At 45.9% G+C, this 14,877-nt stretch overlaps 1 protein-coding gene across 5 annotated transcripts in view; it reads left to right on the top strand.

Moving 5' to 3' along the window:
* SYT6 (synaptotagmin 6) overlaps positions 1-14,877 on the top strand; it is a 94,870-nt gene that overhangs the window by 65,977 nt on the left and 14,016 nt on the right. The window lies entirely within an intron of this gene.

Here is a 14,877-nt window from a genome sequence, read left to right on the forward strand (position 1 = left end):
ATTACATTAGTCTTGTGTTATGCCCTAATTAAGAGGGAGGAATGTGATGAGGCTGCATGCAGGTCAGCAGAGAGTCAGAGGAAAAGTGGAGGCCTGGCTGGCCAGATGGGATGGAGCAGACTGGCCCTCTGACGGTAGGTTACTACTACAGCTTTCGGCTCTCCATCTACTCCATTCCTGAGTCTCACTTCCACCACTCTGGCAGTGCAACAGGGCTGTGATATATAGAGATAGAGAGATAGTTCACTTAGATTTTCTTAACTTCACTTGATTATGTGCTACGGAGCTGTAACATTCCTATTCATTATAATGCTTGGGGTTTTGCCTCTGAATGTTTTCTCTTTTGCTAACCTTTCTCTGGTCCCCTTTAGTCTTGACCAATGACTGTGAAATGTCAACAACTGTAATGGCAGTCACTGCATACCACCATCTGGGGTGTCTCCTTTGCCTGCTCTTTCCAGAGCACTTGGTCACCATTTAAGCCTCTTCTATTGGCTGGAGTGCCCTGTTTCTAGGACTCTTCTTATATAGACGGTAGAGTAGGCAATAGAGCTGGAGAGGGGATTATGGACTAGCCCCAGAGGCACCTGAGCATTTTGCTTTACAATTACAACACACACTGATCTGGCAAGGCAGGAGGATGCACAATGTGTGTTTCGTGGGTACCCTGGAATGTTGGTGTAGAATACCAGGGAAGGAAGTAGTAAGAAGACACAATAATTAGTTGTGATTCTTCTCTCTGTTTGCCAAGTACCAAGAGGCCAGTGAGCCATTAATCCAGTCCTGACAGCGCTGAAGCAGATTACTGGGTGGCAAAGGGAAGCAGGGAGAGAAAAAGGCTGTAATTTATCAAAATACCAACCACTTCCTCCAGGAACTAGCGGTTTGGTTTCCTTGGAGCTGGGGTGGCAGAGGCACTCCAGAGTTTGCTTCAGCCCTTAAGTAGCTTTCACTAGTGATTTGATGCAAAAATGTAGCTACTAATTGCACAGTTAACTACTGGTCCCGGTACAGCTAGTTACTTTCTTCTTCTCCTTCGCTTACCTCAGTCAAACTCCTCTCTGGCCCCATTTACTCCAGTATGTATGTGTCAGGTCAATGTACATGGTCATACATGTTCCGGTTCCGTGTCTAGTTCAGCATTTTCATGCTGTGTAATTGTGCTCATGCTACTAGCATTGCTGTACTTAAAACTTCTACTGAAAATGGGTCTGGTCTGAGAGAGCCTGAGATGCTAATGAATCTGTGCTTGCTGAGCTTATAAAAGTGGCGGCTGGGCGAAGGTAATTCACATCATAAAGATCCAGAGAGAGACGTTCCCTGGCTTGGGGCTTTTGCATGCAGCAGGACAGCAGGTAATCCCTTTGCATACATACTGAGTTCCTAAGGCAAAGATGAGAACACTCCAGGACATAGCCAGTATGCTTTTGTTGATAGGATAACGGTGTGTGTACGTGGGGAATAAGCATGAGTAACTGTCCCCAGTGTCATGTGGACAGGCTCATATCTATGACTTGCACCACATTGCTATTCTAACCTTTTTTCGTTATATTAGCAGTTGCACAATTTGGTCCCCTTCTAGCCAGCATGCACACAAAATTGAAAACAATGCAGCATGCTTCCACAGTGATTCTTGTTTTGCCTGTGTCTTGAAGTGTTCTATTAAACTGCTGCTGTGCCACCCCAGAAGTGTCTGCATTTTGTTAGTGGTTGATATATCCCATACCTATCTCACAAAGATTGTGAGACTCTGTTAATATTTATGTAGCACTTTATTTTTGCAAAGGATAAAAAGCAGAGTGTGGACTGTTAGATGAAGGGCACGGCTTTTCCATTCACAAAAAGAAAAGGAGGACTTGTGGCACCTTAGAGACTAACCAATTTATTTGAGCATGAGCTTTCGTGAGCTACAGCTCACTTCATCGGATGCATGCTGTGGAAACTGCAGCAGACTTTATTTATACACAGAGAATATGAAACAATACCTCCTCCCACCCCACTGTCCTGCTGGTAATAGCTTATCTAAAGTGATCATCAGGTGGGCCATTTCCAGCACAAATCCAGGTTTTCTCACCCTCCACCCTCCCACACAAATTCACTCTCCTGCTGGTGATAGCCCATCCAAAGTGACAACTCTTTACACAATGTGCATGATAATAAAGTTGGGCCATTTCCTGCACAAATCCAGGTTCTCTCACCCCCTCACCCCCCTCCCAAAAACCACACACACAAACTCACTATCCTGCTGGTAATAGCTCATCCAAAGTGACCATTCTCCCTACAATGTGCATAATTAAGGTGGGCCATTTCCAGCACAAATCCAGGTTTTCTCACATCCCCCCCACCCCCATACACACACAAACTCACTCTCCTGCTGGTAATAGCTCATCCAAACTGACCACTCTCCAAGTTTAAATCCAAGTTAAACCAGAACATCTGGGGGGGGGGGGTAGGAAAAAACAAGAGGAAATAGGCTACCTTGCATAATGACTTAGCCACTCCCAGTCTCTATTTAAGCCTAAATTAATAGTATCCAATTTGCAAATGAATTCCAATTCAGCAGTTTCTCACTGGAGTCTGGATTTGAAGTTTTTTTGTTTTAAGATAGCGACCTTCATGTCTGTGATTGCGTGACCAGAGAGATTGAAGTGTTCTCCGACTGGTTTATGAATGCTATAATTCTTGACATCTGATTTGTGTCCATTTATTCTTTTACGTAGAGACTGTCCAGTTTGACCAATGTACATGGCAGAGGGGCATTGCTGGCACATGATGGCATATATCACATTGGTGGATGTGCAGGTGAACGAGCCTCTGATAGTGTGGCTGATGTTATTAGGCCCTGTGATGGTATCCCCTGAATAGATATTTGGGCACAATTGGCAACGGGCTTTGTTGCAAGGATAAGTTCCTGGGTTAGTGGTTCTGTTGTGTGGTATGTGGTTGTTGGTGAGTATTTGCTTCAGGTTGCGGGGCTGTCTGTAGGCAAGGACTGGTCTGTCTCCCAAGATTTGTGAGAGTGTTGGGTCATCATTTAGGATAGGTTGTAGACATTCAGACATTCACGAGATCTGTAGGGGGGAAGTGCCTTTGAGAGCATGCCCAATTGCACTGGGGATGGGATAGGGAACAGATGCAGACCTCTAGGATTACATTTGAATCTGGTCTCAGGGGGCCTGTAACTGTCTGACCACTCTTTAGTGGCCTCACTCTAGATTTTACTAAACATCACAAACCCACAAGCACAGCTGACACTAATGGCCTCCTTACTGGTAGCCTCAGAGGAGAGACTAAAAATTGAATGTACTATGGCAACTTAAGTCTCCTTTCTGCCACCAATTCAGGGTAACAGCCCCTCTATTCTCGCCTCCATGGCTCACTGCAGGAGTTCTCAGGAAGTATCAGATCTCCAACCATCACCTGTCTGGGCACTGGGCAGGGACACCTGCCCCTCTCTCTTCTGATTGAGGGGCTGTAAGGCTGCACAGCTTCCTGCCTTACGCTGTGATAGCCCTAGCAAGCCAGTCTGCCTAAAGGCCAACACCTGAGCTCTGCTTATGTCTATGGGCTATTTAACAGACACCAGCTGCATATGAACTGCATATTGCCAGCAGTTACAAGTCCCCACACAGCTCCTTCTAACAAGCACATTTTTTTTCTTAAGGGAAAAGCATTACAGCGAACACACACACAACCACTAAAAGTTCCTATTCTCAATGCTAACAGCATACGCGTGGTCCCCCCTGAGTCATGTGGAACCCTAGTAGGTCAAAGCCCTTTGTCCAGGGTGGAGGCCCCACAAAAGGCACTGTCCATTTAGTTGGATTAAAAAGGAGACCCTGAATCCATTTAAATGCTATGTATTTATGTCAGAAGGCCTTCCTTTGTTTCCAATGTCTGGAAACCCATTTGAACCAGAACGTGCAAACCTCCCTGATGATGGCTCCTCTCTGGAGGCTCTTACAATGTGAGATTCAGATTAATCCCCTCTTCCTCTCCTGCCCCCGCTTTAGTTCCTGAGGGGAGTTGTGGTAGCCTTCTCCCGTGAAGCAGACCCAATCACATGTACAGTGATAGATACTCAATACGGTGTCTCCCCAAAGACACGCAATATCTATCACGCTTTCACTGTCCGAGGTGGGCATCCCAGGCCAAAGCACTTTCTGGGGACTGGGGAAAACGTGTGCTGCTGTTGCCTGTAATATCTCTAGCTGGATAGAGGACTTCAGAGATTTCAAGGCCAAAAGGGATCATTGTGATCATCTCGTCTGATCACCTGTGTAATGCAGGCCAGAGATCTGCTCCGAAATCATTCTTGGAGCAGATCTTTTGACAGGAGTTCTCACAACAAAATCTTTGGTGGCCTCAGAGTGCAGTTACCAACTCCTACTGATCGCTGCTCTTACACTTTGTTCTAAAATAATTAACTTTAGGAAAAACAAATGAATACGTACCTAGACACGTCCAAATCATTGTAATGTATTTATTGCTAGCTAGTCTGCAGGTGTGAAAAGCGATATTAACTAATATACAAGTATCACTTTTCACAGCAGACTTACTCAGCCCTGCCAAGCCTGGGGAAAAATTAAGTCCTGGATGGGGAAGTGGATGGATAGGCACCAGGGGCAATGAGGGGCAGGGGCGGCAATTGGGAGCCAGAGCTGGAGCGGGGAGCCAGAGCTGGAGCCTGCAGCCAGGGGATGGGGCCAGAGTCTGAAGGCTCAGGGACCGAGCATGAAGCCTGAAGCTTTGTGGCCAGAGCCTGCCACCCCAGGGCTGTAAGCCTGAACATCACCAGCCCCAGGAAGGTGGGGAACTCACTGGCTGACTGCTCCTCCAGCATTATGCCCCAGGTGTGTCAGACAGGGCCCAATCCCTGCTGGCAGCCCCAGCAACCAACAGCAAGGCGGCACATCCAGGAGCAACAGGGAGGGGGAAGGGCAGCTGCTTTGTCTCCCAGTCACTGTCCATGAGACTGTGACCGCAAGAAAAGGTCCTGGTGGCTGCATTTGAAAAACGCTGTTTTAGAATACCTAGCAGTTACCTAGTGCTTTTTATCTCCAAGTGCTTTACAGAGGTAGTCAGTGTTGTTATCCCTAGTGTACAGATGGGGAAACTGAGGGACAGAGCGGGGATGTGACGTGGCCAGTGCCAGGTGCCCCAGAGGGAATGAATGGAACAGGTAATCATCAACTGATCCATCCCCTGTTGCTCATTCCCAGCTTCTGGCAAACAGAGGCTAGGGACACCATTCCTGCTCATCCTGGCTAATAGTCATTGATGGATCTATCCTCCATGAATTATCTAGTTATTTTTTCAGCCCTGTTATGGTCTTGGCCTTCACAACATCCTCTGGCAAGGAGTTCCACAGGTTGACTGTGTGTTTGTGTGAAGAAATACTTCCTTTTATTTGTTTTAAACCTGCTGCCTATTAATTTCATTTGGTGACCCCTAGTTCTTGTGTTATGAGAAGTAGTAAACAACACTTCCTTATCTACTTTCTCTACACCAGTCATGATTTTATAGACCTCCATCATATCTCCCCTTAGCTGTCTCTTTTTCAAGCTGAAGAGTCCACATTCTATTAATCTCTCCTCATACGGAAGCTGTTCCATACCCCTAATAATTTTTGTTGCCCTTTTCTGAATCTTTTCTAATTCCAATATATTCTTTTTGGGATGGGGTGACCACATCTGCACGCAGTATCCAAGATGTGCGAGTACCATGGACTTGTATAGAGGCAACATATTTTCTGGCTTCTTATCTATCCCTTTCTAAATGATTCCCAACATTCTGTTTGCTTTTTTGCAAATTTTGCCACCTCGCTGTTTACCCCTTTTTCCAGATCATTTATGAATATGTTGACTATGAGTGGTCCCAGAACAGCCCTCTGGGGGACACCACTGTTCACCTCTCTCCATTCTGAAAACTGAAAAACTAGAGTTGCCAATTGTAGTTGGACGTATTCCTGGAGGTTTCATCATGACATAATCTTTAATTCCAGGAAACTCCAGTACGACCCTGGAGGGTTGACAACCCTAATTCCAAATCTTTCAGTTGGTTTGGCTGTTTTAAATACTTAGGAGCGGTTTCTAGACTTTGCTCTTTGTCTCCTCCCAAGGAGGAAGCATTTTACAGGAAGGGAAAGTCCTTCTTGCAGGCAAGGTACATTGCATTGAGTATTATTGCTTGTCTGGCATCTGCAGGTGAGACCAAAGAAAACCAGTTGGAAGGCTAATATTCAGGTAGGTCCAAAGAAAGCTGGATTAAAGTTTCTGGGGTTTTAGGTTAGATTTCAATTCCACAGCATAAGGAGGACTGAGTGGTTTATTGAATGTCTGCCAGCGTGCACGGTGGCAACCCAGGAGCTTGACAGTCCCAGCGTTTTGAAACATGAGCGTTTGTATCCTTCCCAACTGGCCTCAAGTCAGGAATCTCTGTGACATTAAAGAGCCAAAACACAGTATAACAATATGGGTTGAGCCAAAGTCAGTCTGTATTTCCTAGAAGCGAAAGATACTGGGAATGAATTACTACCTCAGTCACCCTGATGTGTCTCTTTCTGTCGCATCGTAGGCGCGTTGTCCTGTGCAGGCAAATGGCAGACTATGGCATGGGACCTAGTCCAGCACGCATCAGTCCTACAAGATAACACACCTCACCAGTGCCTATAGCATGATAGAGGGCAGTTGGTAGGAACAATACATGCAGGTGAGCTACAGCATCAAGGGTGACTGTACAGAGAGCAGAGGAGGAAAATCCAGAGTGGACAAGTCCAGACTAATGAAGTGAAAATCGGTAACAAAATACTCCTAACCCATTTTCTGCCACAGTCTTTTGGCAAAGTTTAATTTATTTATTTATTTTCCAGGTGGGTTTGCCATAACAATACCTAGCTCTCAGAGTGCTTTTCATCAGTAGATCTTAGAGCAATCATAATCACGAACATATTTATCCTCACAAAACCCATGCCATAAATGTGACCCACTAAGAAACCCCCCAACAAGGTTTTGTAGTTAATTGAATATTTGGTTTGGTTGGGGTCTGAAACACTGGGAGGGCGGGGACTTGTTTCAAAGTGAACATGTTTCAAATTTTTCAGTGAACAGAAATGTTGGAAAAAAGTTTCATCATTTGGATGGAAACATTTTGGTTGACATTTTCATATATTTGTTTTATTTACTTCCAAAACAGTTTGCTGAAATAGACCGAAATTCACAGATGGTTTTGGTTGACCTGAAGCTGCGTGTTTTTCTTGTTTCTTTGTTTTTTATTGAAAGTTTTGCCCAGCTGCACCCTCCAAAGGCATCTCTTGCCTGAGGGGAGGCTGGGTTTTGCTCTGGCTGTGCCAATGGAGTGGAACAATTAGAAAGGAGCTCTGCCTTGTTTATCACATTAGACAGCCAGAAATCCAAACTTCTGGGATGCAATCAGCTCCCTAAGATGACCTGCTCACATTCTGTATTGTCTTTTCCTGTCTCTGCTCTATATTCCTGGAGCAGAGGAAACAAATGTCACATGCTTGGCAAGGGAAGATATAGTAGTAGCTGGCGTAGCTTGAATGTACAGCATATAATTTTCCTAATGGTCTTCATTGGGCATTACATGTCCTTTCCTCTGCTGTTGCTTATACAGAAATGAAATGACAAGTGCATTGGTTGTAACAATGAGAAGTAAGTGTTGCACTGTGCAGGGACTTGCATATTCCTTGGGAGGCAGAGAACGGTTAACCTGAGCTGTAGGATAGGAGTCAGGCTACTTTGTAGGTCTGTTCCAAATATTCAGCTTTTAAGAGAAAGGGGAAATACATGCCTGGGGCACACGGATACACATTCCATTATGCCAGGCCTAATAATATAGTGCTATTCACTGCAAAATTATGGGAGCGGGGGAGGGAGGAGAATAGGCTAGCTTAGTGAAACTTCTGGGTGTATCAGTTTTATAATTCAAGAGGGACAGACCAAATTCTGTCAGGATAATGATCAACTAATTTCTCCTCCAATGTTATCTTTTCTTCCAGAATAAAACACATTTAACAGACACCAGTTAGAGCGGTGTCACTCACTTCAGACCTTGATCCTGGAACAAAAATATTTGAGTTTAGAAATTAGCTTTATTACAAAATAAGTTGGTGGGTTTATTTGTTCCAGGCAAATGGCTGGCTGGATGCAGATCGTTAGAATGCCAGGCTGTCAGGTCGCAGGGTTTGTCTGACTCCTACACGTACTGCAGACTCTTGAGTACTTTCTAAATCAAGGCAAAATCCTTTGCTTGGAGCCTTTGCCTGGAGTTTTGCCACCCCCATCACCACCCTGAAACCAAATAGTTGTGAAAGAGACTTCCAGGATAACATCCATTCTGGCCCTCTTACCACAAACAGTGCCAGCTTCTCCAGTGATATGAAAGGTCTTAATGTGAAAGCGCATGTTAATGTATCTGATTTTGTCTGAAAAAGCACAGTATTAAGTCTATTTGAATTGCAGCTTGCTATTAGCACATTGAATTAGGTAGGTTAAAGTGAATTGCTCTGGTTAATGTGAGCTATCCAAGTGAGGCTGCGTAAATGCTATCTTACCAACAACTCATTCTACATGATTGAGAAGACAGGTGGCAGGTTACCTTCTAGCCAGATGTGGAAAATCTCATCTCTTCCTTATGAAGATCCAAATCAGAACATGGAGAAAGATAGTCTTCCAGAAACTGCAAGAAGAAGAGAAGCTGGTTGTGCGGGGCAGCTTTCTCCAGGGTGAAATGTATGCTGGCATTGAGGGACAGCCAAATGCTGACTGACCACCTAAGAAGCAGTGTGGAAGCCTGGTGCTGGCCCTTGGCACAGGGTGTATTTTGCCATCCAGGAGGATCGGGGGTTCGGTGCAATCTCAAATGCTAAATCAAAGCGACTCTTCCAAGGAAGGCCTTTAGGTGTTCAGAAAAGCGCTTCTCTCATTCTGTTCACCCTTCACATGCTGTTCTGGGCCTACAGTCACCCCACTGGAAGAAGGAAATGGGCTGTGTTTTGGGTGTCTTAACAGCAGCCATATATTGGACAGTTTGTGTTCTCTGAAGCAAACCCTGTAAACTAGGAATTTGTGTGCCAGCAAATGCCCGAAATAGAGCCTTTCATCTTCACGTCTCTTCCAGAAAATATCCTGTCTTGCATCAGGTGTTTCCATGAGTACTGCACAGGAACAATGTAACTGAGGCGGTAAATGCAGATTCCATAGGCGTTACTAACCCTAAACGTTCACATAAATCAGTGAAATCCTGTTGCTCACAGAATGTAGTGTGAGCTGTGCAGCATGCAGTGCTGTTCAGAAGGGAAATCTGCAGTAGTTTATAGGCTGTTTTTAGAATCCAAGCATGGAGTAGCCAATGTCCCTTGGCTTTGGTGTAATTCCTAATAACCCCCTCCTGTGACTGCTGCCCACAAGTGCACTTTTCTATTCTCCCAGCAAGCCCCTCCAAACTGCTCAACTGAGAGGCTGAAGGTTGGGCAAATATTGTCAAAAGAAAGTAATTTTTCCTGAATGGACTGAAAGGTGTTTGCCTGCGTCCTATGCTCCCTTCACAGCTAAGGGCTGCTCATGATACCCAGGGCTGAAGGTAGATCCCCGAAATCAATAACTCATCTTGTGGAATCAGGGGCTACACAGTAGAAGTCCTGCATGTGCTCAAAGAGAACAGGACAGTTGCAGAGTGTCTCAGAAATCTCTACCTGCTTCAACTCCGTCAAACTGAGGTGAAAGCATCACTTTGGCTGGGTCTGTTCACTTCCTTTGTGTCTGGAGGAGTCATAGCCCTGTCTTTGGCCAGGGCCGGCTCCAGGCACCAGCTTTCCAAGCAGGTGCTTGGGGCGGCATTCAGAATGGGGTGGCAGTCCGTGTCCCACGGCGGCAATTCCATGGCAGCTCCGCTGCTCTTTCGGGTGCGGTGGCAATTCGGTGGTGACTGCTTGGGGTGGCAAAATTGGTAGAGCCGCCCTTGTCTTTGGCATCAAAGTCTGTTTTATTATAGTCTCACATAAGACACCTCAGTGCCCACACTTGCTGTTCTCTCATACCATACCACTGCTCTTCAGAGTGAAAAACACACACTCTTCTTCAGCTCAGATACACACAATGGAGGGATGTCGCAAACACAGCAACCACCCCAGAGTGTGCAGCATCCCATCATGCTTTGGAAACCCACAGGTGTTTGTGCAGAGTTCCCTCTGCACCCTGCTAGTCCAGGTGGGCTTGGAGCCTCTCAGCAGGGAGACACCCATTAAATGGGATCACTACATCTCAGAACAAACCCCAGTTCTGCATTGGCACAGCTCGAGCTGGCATTCCCATCAGAGCTTCCCTGTCCATGCCAAGAATTTGAGTCGTGGTCTTTTCCACAGAAATATCCTCAGACGCTCTCTAGCTGGCTGCTGCTTGTATTTAGACACACAAGTTTCTCCATCACTCGAACAAATATTAGTGATTTTTAGAAGCAATGGACATTTATGTTTCTTTCCTGCTTCCTGCATTCAGAAGAGGGAAATCTCAGGCCATGGCTTTCCCTTGTATGTGGTTGGTAGGGACATGAGGATTTTAAGTTAGTGAAGTCTTAAGATGCATCCATCCATCCAAAGGAAGAGGAATAGACACGGGTTCTGGAAGCCAAACTTCAAAGTTTGGCATAATCAGTACTTAGACTCTTGTCAGTCTGTACCCTGGGGATATGCCAGCTATTTGGGGCCATGCTTTATTACTCAGGGATGTACCTCCTATGTGGTGGACACTTTCCAAACACTCCAGACATGGTCCCTGCTTCAAGGAGCTCACAGTCTAGGGGAAAGTCAGCCTGAGGAAAAGCTTTCCAGGTTCATTGGCCCAGAGCAGCATCCCAAAAGCCAATGGAAACACTCAAAACAGCTTTCAGAGTAGCAGCCGTGTTAGTCTCTAAGGTGCCACAAGTACTCCTTTTCTTTTTGCGAATACAGACTAACAAATTTATTTGAGCATAAGCTTTCGTGAGCTACAGCTCACTTCATCAGATGCGGCCACTGAATGCATCTGATGAAGTGAGCTGTAGCTCACGAAAGCTTATGCTCAAATAAATTTGTTTGTCTCTAAGGTGCCCCAAGTACTCCTTTTCTTTTTACTCAAAACAGCAGTTTCCTTTACAGAGCACCCCTCACTCCAGGGTTTCCCAGCACTTTGCAGGCAATAACTTATTAAGCCTCACAGCATTCCTGGGAGATGGGGCCCCATTGTATTAATGGGGAAGCAGATGTGCTCACTGTCTCAGAATTACATCTAGGAACTACCAATATGTGAAGCTGGCTGTTGGGTCCACACCTGCTTTTAAACTAGCATCTGCAGATTTGGTGATTTACTTATACTATATTGTTTTATGGTCCGGATACGAAATTGCAGCCTCTGCTGCCTCTGAATGCCAGGCTCCAAGTCTTGAGGATACTGGTGTCATAGGAGGCAATGGCTCTGGTATGTGCTCTTCTGCCTTGTCTAGCTCTGCTGGCTCAAGTCTCTTCTCAAAAGAAGCCTTGTTTGGGTGGGGTTACAAATGAGTCTGATTTCAGAGTAGCAGCCGTGTTAGTCTGTATTCGCAAAAAGAAAAGGAGTACTTGTGGCACCTTAGAGACTAACCAATTTATTTGAGCATGAGCTTTCGTGAGCTACAGCTCACTTCATCGGATGCATTATGCTCAAATAAATTGGTTAGTCTCTAAGGTGCCACAAGTACTCCTTTTCTTTTTTCAAATGAGTCTGAGCATCTGACAAACACATCCCAGTAGCTCTGTTTGTAGCCAGCTTCCCCACTGCTGATGCTTAGGCCACCTGCCCCTATGTATCAAGCTATCCACAAACCCAGCAATGCTAAGGAAAGAATGCATGCTTTTGGCAGAGCAAGCCGGGCTGGAAAGAACAACGTTTTGGAGGTCTGCATCAGCTCCCTGAGTCTCTTAATTTGCAAAGCATCTCCTCAGTTGTGAGTTTAGTATGCTCCAGTTTCACACATTACTGTACAATAAGGATGTAGTGGATCCAGAATCTCTGATTCTCTATAGCACCCAACACTTGTTGTTGCTGAAACTCTGTTTCAGCCACCAAAATCCTCTTTGTATAATATTGCCTTCCTCTCCCGGCATGAATTGTCAGCAGGGCTGGAAACTAGGAACTTCAGAGCTGCACCAGACTTCTTACTGCTTCAGCTAGAGAAACAGCTCCATTCAGAATCCAAGGCCACCATTGACCATCTGTCTGACCCCCTGTACCGCACAAGCCAGAGACCTTCCCCCACAATCCTTCTCAAAGCAGAGCTCTGAGAAAAACACCCACTCTGGATTTTAAAACTGCCTGTGATGGAGAATCCACCACAACCCTTGGTAAATTGTTCCATGGGTAATTACCCGCACTATGAGAAACATACACCTTATTTCCAGTCTGAATCTCTGGGAGATTGAAGAGCCTATTAAATATTTGTTCCCCATACGACCGTAATCAAGGCAGCCATTAACCTCCTCTTTTTGTTAGGCTCCAGGAGCTCAATCTATTTAACTTAACACTATAAGGCATGTTTAAGTGGTAGCAGTAGTAACCTGTCGCCCTCTAGTGGCCCAGCAGCATAGCACTAGTAGAATGGCAACATCTCCTCCTCTTGTGGCCACTAGCATTCTGCCAGCGCTATACTGCTGCTCCCAAGATAACTGAACTCTTTTCAACTCTACCAACAAGTCAGTGCTGCTCCTGAAAGGAGCCAAGACAGCAGGCTTCCTTCTGCCTCTATCCTGAGCCAGCTCCTCGCATCATCATTACCAAGGAGCAAGAGCCTTTGAAAAGCTGTTTACAATCTGGAAGTTCCAAACACGGTGCCCTTCAGAAATTAAACCAGAAGCATTAGGCAGTTCAAGTGCATGCTATGGGCCTCAATCCCTGGCCACGGGCTGGCCGGGCCCCCCTCTGTTCCTCCCCCACTCCCCCCAAGACACACTGCCGTGCGACCACTCTCCAGTCACAAAGCCTCTCTAGTTAGGGTAAAAAAGAGACCAAAACATATGGTGCCCCTTTACAAAAGAGCAGATAGCTGACTGGCAGATTTACTGCCTGGCAATTTCCACAGCAGAGGAAGGTTAGGTTGGAATTTTAAAGGCAAAGTGGAGGAAAGCTAAATACTCTGAGAGATGCGGGCTTGTCAGCCTCTTTGCTCAGTGTTTTTTTTTTTTAGTCCCAGTTCCTTGTATTTGCTGAAAAACCTCATTTACCCCATCCATACTTAAAGTAACTAATGAGCTCTGTGTGCTGTGCAGGTGAGGGTTAGCTAGAAGTAGCCTTTTGACCTGTTCACTTCTGGTTTCATGAGCATACAGTTAGCAAGATTTGGGTGGCTAGGTGTTAGACCTAGGGAATGAGCAGAGTCCAGTAAATGAAAGAGACGCTAGGGAAGATTTGTGATTGAATTATGATTGTCACATAGGCGGCCCTTCCCTGAGGCCCTTAGAAGCACTATCTGCAAATGGCTAGGCTTTCCACTAGCAGCCATGAGTAATGCAGCCTGATTGCACAAGTTGATTAGAATGAACTATTCTGGTAAAACCCTCTTCTGGGAATTGGGCTCCATTGTAGAAATACTGTGTATTAGGCAGACTAATACGCTCACTGAGATCAAACCCAAGCAAAGTGTAATACTGTGATGTGCAGCTTATGTCACCTTGATGAGCAAGGTGGAGTAGTGGTGTTCTGTGGGAACCACCACCACACTGATACAGGGACAGTTCCCTGGCTCTGTGAGGAACAATGTCCCAGCTAATAGCAAGTTTGCACATGACACCCCAAAGAAATTCTCCAAATGATACAGTACTAGGGCAAGACGATATCCCAGGCCAGTGAAACCAAATTAGGAAGGCAAATGAAAATCACCTTGTGTCCCATCCAGAGGGTGCAGGAATTGTGTGGTATGTAACGCATGTTTGTAATGGCCTGCAGTCTGGTTTGGATGCTTCGTGCTTTCCAGGCTGTCTGCAATGCAGCTTCACATACATCAGTTAATGAGATTGACAAATAGCATAATGTGCCGCAGTCCTGCCCAGGATAAGCAGTGTCAAGGGTCGCTGTCATGGTGACGGGCATCTCCCCATCTGTGTGGTCAGGGCACGGATAAGGCATCAGAAGACCTGGGTTCTGTTCCCAGCTCTGCCACTGAGCTGCTGGGTGAGCTTGGGCAAATCACTTTCTCTTCCTGGGCCTCAGTTTCCCCTCCCATCCAGTGTCCGTCTTATTTGTTAAGACTGAAAGTGCTGTCTCTGACTAGATGTACGGGCAGTGCCCTGCACAATGGGGCCCTAATCTTGGCTAGGCTCTCCAGGCGCCGCTGTAATGCGGTGTACAAATGCGGATAGGGTCAGAGGCTGCAGCCTAGGGTCACAGGAAGCACCTCAGCTCAGTTAGAATACAGTTTTTTAGCCAACTGAAGCTGTGGTTGGCCTGGCCTGAGATTTTTTTAATGGCTGTATAATGGCTGTCCCTTGATGTTGGGTGCTCAGCATGGGGTTTTGTACAGCGACTGGAGTCAGAAGAGATATAGCATCTGTTTTTTAAAATGGGATTTTGGAGCCGCTGACTTAAATACAATCCAGTTTGCAAGGATTCATGAAGAACAGTGACGGCTGAGCTGATAGTGTTATCTCTGCACCTCTCCCGCCCCTCCAAACGTGGGAGTCCTGTGGGTCCTGGCTCATTACGCTCCATAAATGATTTAATTAGTTGGCAGGACAGATGTGGAAGGATGAGTCTGAGGAAAGGGAGGGGTCCCATCGCCACCTAGAGGAATTCTAGTGAACCTCATTCAAATAGCTCATTCAAGCCATTCAAGTGGAATGGCTCATCCTCA

This window comes from Lepidochelys kempii, chromosome 21 (assembly GCF_965140285.1).
Source record: "Lepidochelys kempii isolate rLepKem1 chromosome 21, rLepKem1.hap1, whole genome shotgun sequence".
In the NCBI taxonomy this organism is placed as follows: Eukaryota; Metazoa; Chordata; order Testudines; family Cheloniidae; genus Lepidochelys; species Lepidochelys kempii.